The sequence below is a fragment of the Lissotriton helveticus genome, chromosome 7 (assembly GCF_964261635.1).
Source record: "Lissotriton helveticus chromosome 7, aLisHel1.1, whole genome shotgun sequence".
Lineage (NCBI taxonomy): Eukaryota > Metazoa > Chordata > Amphibia > Caudata > Salamandridae > Lissotriton > Lissotriton helveticus.
Window position 1 is genome coordinate 400659471 of NC_136068.1, and position 14344 is coordinate 400673814.

Below are 14344 nucleotides of genomic sequence, written 5' to 3' on the forward strand. Positions count from 1 at the left end.
TGAAAAAGAACAACGCTGGGTCTACAGATTATCTACCCATAAAACAGGCCTTAATGATAATATCCCGTGGGCATCAGTACTTAAATAAATCAGTCATACCCATCCCTGGTATCAACACCATAGTAGTCGGTTACCCCTGGGCGGTCCAACTTACGCCCAACACAATGACAACTTAATGACATTTACCATAAGGGGAATACCCAACCCGTAACAACGCAAACGGGATTGCAAAAACCCACCACTATGACGACTCATGGCATTTGTTATGAGGAGTGTGCCAAGCATGTCATTGTGTATATGGTATCGTGCACCCACTATTTGGAGAACTAGTTCTACTTATCCTTTCTCCACTATACCTTCATGTATACCCCATTGGGTTACATATCCTGATTATAACCAACATTGCACCCTACCTGTCTCAAAGTTATCGCAACGAGTTCAGATTTGTGTAGAATAAATTGTTCTCCTTAAATTTATTCCTTAAATTTCACGTTAATTTCCATTTAACATTTACCAATCATTTTGAGATGTAACCCAGCACCTTTGATCCGTTTCGGGCACAACAGTGCCTCTGAACCCTTAGTTGTCCCCCAACTGGGATCAAACTCATGCTAGGCAACATACGCTGATCCTACGCAGCCACCATACCCGTGGCTTCCATCCCGGCGCTCCTAGCAACGCCCCACGTGACCGGAACCAACTCCGCCCACCGCGGAAGTGCACCATCCATAATACATTCCCCGAGCGCCCGGCTCCACATTAACAGGGCGGCGGACGGAAGTAGGTTATCGGCCTTAGACCTCGCAGCTAAACTGTAAGTAAAAACCCAGCCAGACGTGGCCATAGTATACCTACGGGCACAGCAATCCCACCGAACGCTGATTAATAAATCCCTGATACGGCTTAGAGCCTTCAAGCCGGTCTCTCTCCCACCAACGCCATGTCTGAAACTGCCCATTGATCTCTTATTTTTAGATTACGTTTCAGAACGAGGATAACCTCCCCTGCCCTATGAAGCCAAACATTACTCCATTGAGAGTGAGCCTTAATCCTTGTGTGTCCTACGTGTTGTCAGTGGGTTTGTTTTATGTTTAGTATGTAGAAGCATGGCAGTGCATGCACCATCCAATTGATATAACCTCGCCCTCACGATATGGAATGCGAGATGTTACCACGCCACCTTAATTGTTGAGAAGCGCGGGAGTTGTGTAGACAAATAGTCAACACATAGCACTAATAATTATAGAGTTTGCAAGTTGTGGTTAATACCTACCGCCCAGTCACGGCCATACACTTCCACATCCTCTCACGGATATTGGTCTAGTTGGCATTTTTTGCGCCCTGACTTTTGGTGACGCTAGAAAATAACAATCTTTCCTAGTGGGAGTGACAGCATGCAGACACGACTTTTGAAGCACTGCTCAACGTAACAGGCATGTATAATGTTTAATATCTGACATTTGTCTTCACCTTCCCTTGCAGGTATTTTGATTTTTTAAGCTCACCCACTGTGGTGCTAGCTGAAACCACTGGCACACTTTTGCCAATCAGTGGTCCCAGAGAGTAGGACCGGGTGCGTCTTTTAGGGGACGCAGACCATCCACTCCACTGGTTTTTTGGTCCTGAAGAAAACCTGGTTAAATCTAAACCTTTATGGTTGAAACATGTAGACCAGACACATACAGAGATACACGGGTTCATAGTTACCCTCACTTTATCTCGCCACGATTTTAACATTGTCCAGTTGCTTGCAAATAAAGTTTTATTTTTCTCAAGTTCAAACCAGGACAATTTTTAACACACTTACCTTTTCTTTTCACGCACCTTCACTCACAACCTGCTCCACTGTAAACAGGTGTTGTAGCACACCCTGATGACGCTAGGTCATTAGGGTGGACCCCGATGATGAAGCATGTCATCACTAGGTGATGAGTGAGGGGTTTTTTAACAAAAGGAGAACTTCTCACTTTTGTCCAACTACACACCCCATTAGGAATCTGTGATTTCTCGTTGGTGGTACTCCTCTCTTTGTTTCTAGTGATATACCCAGGGGTACAGGAGTACTCCCCGTTCATCTATGTGAACAATAACCCTTGCTCTCCCTCTTGTTTTTTCAATACATATATTCAATCATCCCGTATACAGCTGTCGTAATGCTATTTCCGTGTACAGTGTATTGCGGTTGTTACGGGTCCCATTGTCCTCAAGGAGTCATATATGCATTACCTGTACGTTGTGGGCAACCAAGTCTTCTTAAATGAACCCCACCCATGTATCCCTAACCCTCCCCCAAACCCAGCCCCTATGCCAATGAGCACTCGTGCATTCGCTTATGGTGAGCGTATAGGAGAGCCTGGGAATGAACCCACAACTGTGTGTGAACCGAACATAAAATTAGAAGAAAAAAACAAAGTGAAAATGAGCTGGGCTCGTATAACCCTTGCTAAGTAAGACCCTGGGTGACTAGCAAGAGTGATACAAGGTCTATGAGGCGTGGTGTGTGACGGTACTCTGCTTAGAATTGGAACAGGTGGAGAGCTGTAACCCTCTGGGAACATGTAGTCATCGGTAACCCAGTGGCCAAATACTGCACTAAAGGCCCCCAGGTGTATTCAACATTTTTAAAAGCGCCTCTTGGATATCACTCAATCGTTCCATGGTTAGCGCTCTCCAGAGGCGTGCCTGCCATTGTGTCATGGCCGGAGCCGCCTCCTTCTTCCAGGCTGCAGTAGGATCAATAAGGCAGCTAAACTCAAATGTCCTCCAAGGTGAAGACTATGTGGGACAAAGCACATAAGCTTTCTGGAGCAACCTTTCGGGTGGTGGAGCAGATTCCCTCCAACAGGATGTAAAGTCTCATTGTGGGTCAGATGAGAAGAGGCTGGATGGTGGGAGGATTGGTGCCTGATAACCTCCTTTTCTTCTGAACAGGACCACCCCTGTTACTAGGAATTATGAGCACATAAGAGGAATTTCAGAAGCCTCCCTCAACCTTTACTCTGTGAGACTAAGGAATCTAGACTCCTTACTAAGAAAGGGGGTGGCATGCTGAGCAAAGATGGTGAATGTTTTTTACTAACGCCACCGGACATCTTAGTAATCCTCTTGCCAAATGCCCTCCACCTCCCTGGTTGTGAGCCCCTCTGGTAGCTTGGACCCTCCAAGACTTGATATCAGGCTCGGATAAGCTCGGCGGGGGGACGGGGGTGCGGGGTGAGTTTCTTTTTGGTTGAGACAGCACAGAGATAATGAAAGCGCGGACTCCATAAAAATGGAGGCTGTCCGGCAGCACTTGTACTGAACCCTGGGTGGGATAAAGCGGGTGGCCGGAGTGGCCCTACCGCTGCTGCCCCCATCAATAGTCTCAACTGTAGGCGGGACTTCCTCCACAAACTGAACTGTTGACCACGTTGATGTGCCTGACCACCTTGCTGACCCTAGCTGCTTGTGCTGCCCGCACTCGATTCCCTGTAAAGCAAAGCAACAGGCTGGGTTGATGACTGAACGGGGCCTTTAGGTGGCTCCCAACACTCCACTTATGGCTGTACTCTGACCAGTCCACTGCCATGGGGGAAGGAAGCAGGAGAGAAGGCCCTTTGGAGGGGCAGTCATTCTCTCACCACCACACCCACACTTCCGTTTTCTGTTTTCACAGATCTGGGACTGTAACAATGAGCTCTCGCCTTGCCCTTTTGTCAATGGCATAGTTGGGAAGCCTGCAAACGACGGAGGCATTAGTCTCAGCCCCAGGTGCCGCAGGCTCAGCACTGGCTGGGTGCTTACCTTTTACTCCATTTGTTCAGTTTGAGGACACTAGATAGCTGTAGTTGTTGCTGACAATATGGGTAAAGATAAGGGCCTTTTTTCACATGCACAAACAAAGGTCGATAAGTTCACAGAACTTCGTAGGCTTCTCAGAAGAAAGTGAGTTGAATGCCCCTGAAACATTTCTAGAAGACTGGATCAACTCTTGGATCCCGGTGGGGGAGCTCTCTCCGTGGTTTGTTGCGGAACGTGTCCATAGGTCATTGATCTGGAAACCTCTGCTAGGCAGGCCCCCATGCCCTATGATTTCAAGAATCCTGAGGTTTAGGTGCAGAGATCTACTTAATCTGTCTAAAAACAAAGGAAGTCTTTCAACGAGATCAAACAAACATTCAGGGCAATGAACCTACAGAATATATTCTGATCTTTCCAGCCAAGCCCAAGGTGCTCCATAATGCCTGGTCCTAAATCTTTGAGAACCCAGAGGCGGCATGAGACTGGGTGGTGGAAAAGTAGGCTCTTGGATGACATAGTTCCCCAAGCCAAGATCCATCAGAAATTAGATTAGCCACCACTTGGCGGTGCATGACCCAAGTCTAGAAGCAGGGCGATGTCCTGTATAGCTGGGAAACATCTTAAGGAATCACTTGATTTGTTTTCTGCAGATGCTGACCTCTCCATGCCATCGTACAAAATGGGACCCAGGGTTAGGCGGATGATGCTGCCTCTGGTAACTATCAGATGAGAGATTCTGATGAGGAGGACCATCCCTCGACAGAGTCAAACAAGCACCTATCAAACAGATGGGGTGTGGAAAGATGAATAATTATCTACCACAGCTCTGAATGGGCTGGTTTTGTGTGCTGTGATGACTACCACTGCTCCCATGGATTATATGAGAATGTATTACTTTGGTGTTAAAATCCTGCACAAACAAATGGTCCATTCCTATTGCCCTGCATAGGTTAACTTAATGGTTTGTTTGTTTGTGTGACAGAAGCTTCAGGGAATGAAGTGTGGCGTAGGGGGTTAGGAAGTTTTTTTTTTTTTTTACATTTTGTTTTGAGTATGTAATTGAATTTGTCTACTTAAGCATCCATAAACATAGGATTAATGATTACTTGCTGCCTGGGGAACCTATTGGGTTTCAAGTCACTCAAACCTAGACATTGGACGTTCAAGGTCCAGGTCCATCCCAAACGCCTTCATTACCCCATGAATGGGTCCCTAGTCCTGTCCCGCAACGTCAGTGGAAGGAATTTAATTTAATTTAATTTAATTGCGAGTTTATATAGCGCTAGGATCGACTCCCGGAGGAGTATCTCCGCGCTTCGACCGCTGGGGAACCCGTCCTGGCTCACCCTGAGAGATGGTCCCTAATGGGTATCTCTAAGGTGCGACCAAGCATCCCCGGCGGTCTGGGGGGGCCGTTGTGAAGATGAGGCAAGCTAATGCCCAGAGTTGCCGAGTGTGGTCCCTGACTAGAGTAGGCACCGAGGCGAGAATTATCGAGCCCGCTGACCCTGGTCCACGACCCTGCCGCGTCGGGAATCGAACCCTGGTCCCGGGCCGTCCTCTGCTTACGGGTCTGCCGCTTCTAACCAGTGAGCCACACTTCTTCACATGATCACATCAAGAGGGTTTTGAGTCCTCTGTTACATGAAAAGAATGACTCCTGCTATTATCCGGTTACAAGAAACGCACATGTTGGGCATAAATGTTCATTTCTGGGACGCTGCGGGTATGATAGGGTGTTCCACCCAGGTTTTGCCAAAGGTTCCAGGGGGCTTGTGATACTCCTTCAAGAGCTTTCACCCAACAGTATCAACAGTCATCCTGGATCCACAGGATAGATATGCGGGAGTAGAGGGCCGCATTGAACATCACTTCTTATATGTCCCACCCAACTCCCTAAGCCCCCCTTCGAAGCAGTGGTATTGGGGTTTCCACAAGGTGCAGTGATCATTAGAGAGGACTTTAATGACACCCTGAAACTAGAAAGACTCTACTAGTTTGGTCACAGCTGGGAGAATGTGGAAAGGTAATTTACTGGGGGACAAGATGAACTTCTTGGGATTGTGAGATGCCTGGATAGTATGGCATCCACAAAACAAGGAATATTACCCATGTTTCAGTGGCACATAAAGCCCTCTCGCGCATTGACCTCCTGCCCCTCCTTGCATTTGATATACTCTAATAAATGGATTTGTTTATTCGACTACAGGGAATCTCAGACCACTTCCCTCTTGTTTTTTGTGTAGGAGTGCCTAGCGATAATTGGAGCCCAATCTGGCAGCTTAGGGCCTGGTATCTGCTAGGCGACCAATGTTCGGAACTCCTCTTGATTGAACTACAGTTCTACTTCGATACAAATCACTGCACAGTTGATTCACCAGCCACTATATAGGTGGCCTGAAAGATCATCCTGAGAGGGTGAGCCAAGACCTATGCAAGAGCGTGAGAAACAACATCATATAGCTGAACTGGACCAGGAGGTCTTGTTGTTAGAACAACGATGCCGAAGGGAGACGTCTACTGCCTTCTATTGACAACTCGAGCTTTATAGAGCCTCACTTTGTCAAGTTACCCTAGAAGAGGCATGCCAGTGCTGGATGGCCTTGACTAAAATGGTCTAAGAGTGGGGGGACAGATCTGTAAAGTAACTCTACTGGCTGGCTACCAGGTAGATGGCTTCTAGAGTGATCTTAGAAATCTGTGACGGGGATGGTCAAAGAGTACACAAACTGGTAGACACTGCACAGGCTTTTTGCTGATAATTAAAAAATGCTTTATGGCCAACAAACACGTTTCCAGCAGAAGCAAACCAAGCCCCTAATAGCCGAAATACCACTTCCATCACTCGCAATCTCTAACAGGGCAATGCTGGATCAGCACCTCGCTACAGAGAGGAGATTGACAAAACTGAAAGTGACATGTACTTGGACAAAACACCTGGCCCAGATGGCTTTCTGATTGAAAGGTATCACAAATTCCTTGCTTGATCTATACAATGAAGGGGAAAAACACAGAACCATTTCCACATAGTTGGACTTGTCCATTCACACAGTTGGATGGCCTCCAGACCAATGTACCTCATACCGGCCCATGTCACTGACAAATTTGTTATGGCAGATAGACTTCCCCCTGTGCTAGTCATTGATCCCCTCCGGATCGATGCAGAGTTATGCCCAATCTTAGCACCCACCACTGTATCCGACGAGTCGAAGTGATGTTGACCCAGCTCAACCAAATCAAAGACGCATGTGCTTTATTACTCATTGATTTTTTAAAAAGGCATTTGATTCACTTCACTGCCCTTTTGGGCAAGGTTCTGGCACAGATGGGCTTTGGACCTCCATTCAGAGATTATGTTGCAATCCTTTACTGAGACCCTGCAGCTTAGGTATGGAGTGGCTCAATCCTTTTGAGATTTAAAGAGAAACAAGGCTGGGCTGTCCACTATTCCGACTCCTTCTTGCTTTGGCTACAGAGCATCTTCCTCGACTGATTCGATGTGATGCGTAGGGGTGGGCCTGGCAATGTGAGGGAGGTATAGAGGACAAAATTGCACTGTATGTGCACAAAGTGCTGCTCTTTCTCTCTAATCTCCAACTGTCAGGTCCTCGAAGTAACTAACCTTTGAACCGTTATGAATAAGCTTAAAGGCTTATAGTTAACTGGTTTAAGACCTTTGTAGTTCCTTGTGCGGGGGATAATGTAACTGTAAACTGAAAGAGCTTCATCTCTATAAGCCAGTTGAGCTTCCACTATCTCGGTATTCACCTTGCACCAGAGCCTGGTTTAAAATGGAGTTTTACTCTCTCCTCTGTTGGCTATGAACCAACTAGATCTCTAGAAATTGGCCAAACTCCCCCTTACTATTCTAGGAGTGACTTTTTTTTTAAATGATGGTCCTGCCACGATTTCTCTACATTTTGTAAAGTTTCCCTCTGATTATTCCTAACCAGCAGTCAGAACCTTACAGGTATGGCCCCTTCCTTTCTCTGGGGAGGTCGTATTCCGCGCATTGCATTTGACAAGGGCTGACAATTGGTATATTACGGAGGAATGGGTATGGCTGATCTAAAATTGTATTTTTGGGCATTACAATTCCTGGTAATTAAAAACTGGCTGAGTGGGCCACATATCAAAATAGTGGTTTCTTCCACATACCTTGGAATGACCCTGTAATCGCTAATTATTGGCTAATAGGCAGTGTGTTGTCTAGAGTGCTGCGAAAGCTAATAGAGTTATCACCCAGAATAGCCCTATTCGGAATCCTGAACAAGCTCACTGACAGCAGGGGGAGCACGCTCTGAAACGTATGGGCACAATAATAGCGAAAAGGGATTTTTCATACAAATTAGAGTCCTCAGACCCCCCCCCCCCCCCCCCCCCCCCCAACACCAACAGTTTTTAGCAGCAATGGACTGATATGCAAAACAAGAGGAACACATCGATAAAGCTTGAAGCTGTCCTTGAGAACATTGTAAAATATGGAGATGCTGGTGGGCATATTATGGTCTTGCCAAAGAGTACAGTGATCCTGATTAATATGATGCACTGGGGGACCTTATGGCAGCAATAACTCTGTAGGTATTGGATGCTGTACTTTTGTGTTTGTAGAAAATCAATAAAATTGGTTTACATTTTTTTTTATAGATTGGTGACTTTTAGGGTATGAGAGAAATACCCTGACGAAGTACTGGTATCATAATTATGGGAACATGAAGGAACACCCCGCTTCTTTCCAAAAGAACAGGAACAAGTTCCCTACGGCTGTGTTTTCGTATAATTGATTACTTTTTGTAAATACAATCAAGAAAACGTCCTTCAAAGCAAGACAGCACTCTGTGATGTCTCCTTGAATTACGTGTGCTTACATTGGAACATCATCAGATATCTCCATTCAATGCTGGGCCTAGAGTTTGTTTATCAAATCTACATACTTTGTGGGTCTCCTCCAAGAGGTCTAACAGATGCAGCACTAAGGAGGAATCTGGCAAAGATATGGAGAATATTTCCACACAATGGGAAGCTATTTCATTTCCTTATTTGGATGATTTGAAAGGGACAATTAGTTATGGATTCCTCACCTTAGAATTACCCCCAGGCGTCAGACTGGATCCAGAGAATTTTTCTTCAGCAGTACCCCTGCGCATCGGTAGGTGGCGTCGGTCGACTCTGTGTTCGTAGTTAGCGTCATGGTCACTGGAATGATGTCGAAGTATTTACTTAGACGCCGCCCCGGCGCACTGACGTCAGTTCTTTCTTTTTCCACCCAAGCCAGCGCAGCGGAGAGAGAGGTACTTCGAGTCACTTTTTGACTCTATTTTTGTGACTTATTGTCGACATCTTTTTGAATCGTTTGACTCCTGGTGCATGCAGGGATGTCCTGTCCTCGAACCAGCTTCAAGGCTTGTGACTCCTGTTGCAAATTGATGTCGGTAACGGACCTGCACCTTGTGTGTCTTTGGTGTTTGTAGCGCGAACACAACCCGAAGTCGTGCTCCGACTGCCGGGCCATGAACCCGAAGTCTTTGCGGGAGCGGTCCCGAAAGCTTCTCGAGGCCTGGCAATCCGCTCTGTCCCCCTCGAGGTCCAGGTCGAGAGGGAGGTCGTGGGACCGGTCTCGGAGTCCTCATCACCATTCCTTGTCGAAGTCTTCGTCTTCGGGTAAGTCGAAGCACAAAAAGAAGGCGAAGAAGCACCTTTGCTCTTCACGTTCTCCCTGTCCGTCGGCCGACGCTACGCAGGTTTAGGAAGGTAGTCGTCTGACTTTTGGGTCAACTTCGAGCCTCACTCCCTTCCTGGGAGCTGGAGTGACCTCTGCCCAACTTTGTCGTTTTTATAAAACCCTCCATTCGATCTTTGGGCAGCCCGACTTCGTTGATGTGCCTTCGGGCCCAATGCACTCGACTGGGGGCTCTAGGCCTTCGATGCCGGCGGCTTCAGTGCCACAGGGCCCCCAGGGATCCAGGCTTGGATCCAGATCGGCGCCGGTCGACCTTGTGTTACCTCCTTTGGTGCTGAATATAGTGGCGACGCCTCGGGTTGTGTCCCCAGCCTTCCCCTCGATGTGGACACGGAGCCGGACCAGCGCCGACCGGTACTTTTGTACCACTGTTCTCCCCTGGTGTTCCCTATTGCCCTGAGTGGCTCCCAGAGAAGGGTGAGGAGGACTGGGAGGGATCTATGGACCCTCTGGCAGACTAGTTTGAGTTGGGTGAGGCCAGTGGTCTAGACACCTCCCCAGACTTTAGCATGCTATCTCCCCCTACCGTGGCTACGGTGGAGGATTCGTCATACGCAGTGGTGTTGCTTAGGGTGGCTGAGGCCTTAAACTTTGAGCTGACTGACTGAGGTGCTTCAGCCAGCAGCAACCTCCTCGGAGCCCCTGCTGCAATTTAATGAGGCCCTCATGGACATCCTTTTGGGCACTTGGTCCAAGCCCAACACAGGAGCTCCTGTGGATAGGATGATTGCCCGATGCCACCTCCGGCCCTGGGCGACTCATCAGTTTTCCTCTCCCAACAGCCCACCCCTGAGAGCTTGGTGGTCCAAGCCTCGACTTCCAAGGGCGCATTCCCTACTGCACCACCTGATAGGGAATCCAAGAAGCTGGACCACCTAGGGAAGAAGTTGTTTTCTTCCTCCAGCTTAGGACTGCGGTCGGTGAACACTGCTGTCTCTTGGGCCATTACTCCAACTCTGTGTCGGATTCTGTCATGCAGGTGCTGCCTTAGTGCACAGAGGAGGCCTGGGCCATGCTCTCCTGTGCAGTTGCTGAATGAAGAGACCAGCGAAGTTCACCATAAGATGTGGGCTAGACACTGCCGACTCACTAGTCAATACAATTTCGACGTCCGTAGAATTGAGACGCTACACCTGGTTGAGGTTCACTGGCTTTTCGGGTGATGTCCAAGCTACACTTTCGGACATGCCCTTTGATGGCAGTCGCTTGTTTGGCGACAAGGCAGACAACGAGCTCAAGCGCTTTAAGGATTCCAGGGCTACAGCCAGATCCTTGGGTGTCGCTTCCACCTCTCGCCCAGAGCAGTATCCTTTTCGCCCCTTTCGTGGCTACAGAAGGGGTGCCCTGCCACGTTCCGCCCTGAGCCACAGGCCTAGCCTCTGCGCAGCCGGGGACGTGGATCCCACCGTCGTTGGGCTAGCGGGTGGGCCAGTCCAGCAGCCTCCAAGCTCTCCTAGTCTGAGCTTTCAGGGCCACCATTCGCCAGTGGGCGGCAGGATCTACCATCACCGCCCCCACTGGCTCAACATCACGTCGGACAGGTGGATTTTGCCGATAGTCCAAAGGGGCTACTCCCTCCCTTTTGAGACTTCTCCTCCATCCATGCCACCTCAGTTCCATCGCATGTCGGAGGATAACTTGGCCCTTCACCAACAGGAAGTTACAGCTCACATGGCCAAGGGAGCCATCAAGCGAGTTCCTGCCGCAGAAGAGGGTCGTGGTTGTTATTCCTACTACTTTCTGGTGCCCACGAAGGACAAAAGTCTGTGTCCTATCTTGGATCTCAGGAACGTCAACCGCTTCCTCGGGAAGGAGAAGTTCAAAATGTTGACACTGGCTCAGGTCCTGTCTGCCCTCGACCCTGGAGACTGGATGATATTTTTGGACTTGTAGCACGCTTATTTTCACATCCCTGTCCTGCCGGACCATCGGCGTTGCCTATGTTTCACGGTAGTCAATGAGCATTTTCAGTTTACCGTGCTCTCATTTGGCCTTACCTGCACCCCTCGGGTGTTCACGAAAGTGATGGCGGTGGTTGCAGGTCATCTGCGCAGATCAGGTGTTCCAGTCTTCCCTTGTCTCAATGACTGACTGTTGAAGGCGGGCTCGCCCCAGGCTGTCATCTCCCACCTCCAGACTACAGCTGATCTCCTGCATTCGCTGGGGTCCACCTTCAACGTGCCGAAGTCACACCTGATTCACTCTCAGAAGCTCCTTTTCATTTGAGCGGTTCTGGACACAGCGCAGTTTTGGGCTTATCCTCCCGAGCAGCGAGTCCGGGATATTCAGGCTATTATTCCGATTTTTCTGCCTCTATCCCGGGTTTCGGTCAGAATGACCCTGCGGCTACTTGACCTCGTGTCCTCCACTGGGGACCATTTCACCAGGGTGACTGTGGGCACTACTGCCTTGGGACGTAGGCCCCTCCTTCATGACATCTGCAAGGTAGCTGCGTGGGCTTCCTTGCACAGGTTTACTAAACACTACTGCCTGGACAGCCAAGTCCGAAGAGGCAGCTTCTTTGGCCGTTCAGTTCTCCAGGACTTCCTGGTGTGACCTTGGTTCACAGACCCACTTCCGGGGTTGGTTTTGCTGGGGTATGTATTCTAAGGTGAGGAATCCATACCTAATTGTCTCTTTCAGATGAACAAGTTACTTACTTTAGGCAAATATATATCTGTACGAGACATAGATTAGTTATGGATTCCTCACCGCCCCACCCGTCCTACCCGTTCTGCAAACTGACTTCTAGGGTAAGGGACTTCCCTTCAAGGTCCTAGTTTTGTGCACCAGTGGTCAGTGTCTTGCATGGCTCTGCGCTTCTGGTGTGGAATGTAATGTAAAGAACTGACGTCAGCACGCAGGGGCGGCGTCTAAGTAGATACCGCAGTGGCATTCCAGCGACCCCAACGACGAATGCAGAGCCGACCGACGCCACCTACTGATGCCCAGGGGTACTGCTGAAGGAAAATTCTCCGGATCCAGTCTGACGCCTGGGGGTAATTCTAAGCTGAGGAATCCATAACTAATCTATGTCTCTTAAAGATATATTGTTACCGAAGGTAAATAACGTGTTCGTTTTTACCTGCTAATATGCAGAGTGTGAGTCATGAAGATAGTGGGTCTGGGGCATGTACTTCATTGATTTAAACTGAAATTATCAAGTTGTGTTTTGATCAATTTTCTAAACAAGATGTATACGGTGCCAAACTCAAAAGGGTGGTCACTAACAAGACCAAAGATTCCTGTACCATCTTAGCACTCTCATCAAATCTCCTATACTATGGAAATTTATTTCAGCACTTTCCTTTACCGCATTACAAGTAAATTAAAGTACAAGTAAATGGAGTAGCTGAAGAAATTATGAGGCTTTGTGTCTGTTACGACTAGGAGCAGAAAACTAAATGCACGTTATGCTACTTTGCAGCATCACCTTGAACAGTGGAAAAAAATTGTTAGGCGTTTCATATCAGAAGCTAAACAATTGAATGCTTTTAAGCAACATTAATAACATAAAAATCCTGTTAACTAATAAATAAATATATGTGACTGTGTTAGCCTTTGACTGCTATTGCCAGATTTCTCATACGAACGTCGTGGTTTGTGTTGAGCTTCAATGTGCTTTGGTAAGGGTGCTCGCCACAGCACAATATTTTATGCCTAAGGGGAAATGTCTAGGAGCACAAAAATTTTTATAAAACGAGTTTATCACAAAACGTTAATTGTAAATTGCACTACTTTAAAAAAAGCCCAAGCATTATATAAGCAAAGTGTGAAACAGTAAATTAGTGACCAAAAAGTCAAGCATAAAACTACAAAGAGAGTAGAGTGCCCTTCGAAGGGGGTATCCTTATATTGAATTATAGTGTAGTCAGAAATACATCTCTCAAGGGAACATGATCAGCAGTGGCTGCCGGCACAGATTGGGGTGGCAGGGTGGGGCGGGCCGGGGAGGATTTGGAGGGGGGGGGGTTTAAAAAGAAAAAAAGCACTTCCTCGCTTCTCTCTCCCATGCCATCTCAGTCTCTCTGGGGCCGAAACAGGAAGCAGCCTGACTCCCTTCCCTAAGGCAATCACAATAGATCACGTGGATCGGCTCTCAGCCAGGGATTGGGGGCTTGGGCCTGTTCTACACGCAGGCTGTAATGCCTCCTGCATGGAGAACATGCAAAGTGTGCATGACTGTTTGACCAGCCAGAGAGGGCTGGCCAAACAGTCATTTCGCACTTGGAGCAGACCCTCCCACCCGCAAAGCTGCGCAGCAGGAACAAATACAGTGATAATTACCTTGAGTTATTATTATTTTATTTGTTCCTTTTTTCACTTTACAAATACTGGATTTACATTTTTTATTTTTTTTTCACTGATTTTCAGCAGTGGGGCAATTCTCCTCCACCTTAACAGAGGAGCCGCCACTGATGATCAGGTGATAGTCTTTTTGATCGAAATCACAGTTGTGGGATCCTGCCACCCTAGGTACTTGCCAATAACCACATCTCACATGGAGAGTAGTTGTACACTTCTTTATTCTGCTTAGTGCAAGTCAGAACTCAATATTCTAAGCCTGCCTTCAACTCATCCCCCAAGGCTTATGTCACAGGCCTACGGGGTACAGTGGGATCCTAAAGAGTTCCAGCATTCCTTTATTTACAAGACACTACAACAATGATCAGTTGAAGGTCACAAATATATTCTCAATGCACTTTTTCTTTCTTGCACCTGTAGTCCCAAAGGAATAACCCCAAATCAATATATTTTTGGAGGACAGCACAGACTCTTCTGGTTATGCACCCAAAAGTGAGCTCTTTGGGCACGGAACGATAG

At 47.8% G+C, this 14344-nt stretch overlaps 1 protein-coding gene across 1 annotated transcript in view; it reads left to right on the top strand.

The window, feature by feature from the left end:
• The window catches only part of IMPA2 (inositol monophosphatase 2), a 183730-nt gene that overhangs the window by 84135 nt on the left and 85251 nt on the right, over window positions 1-14344 (top strand). The gene's annotated exons all lie outside the window — the stretch shown is intronic.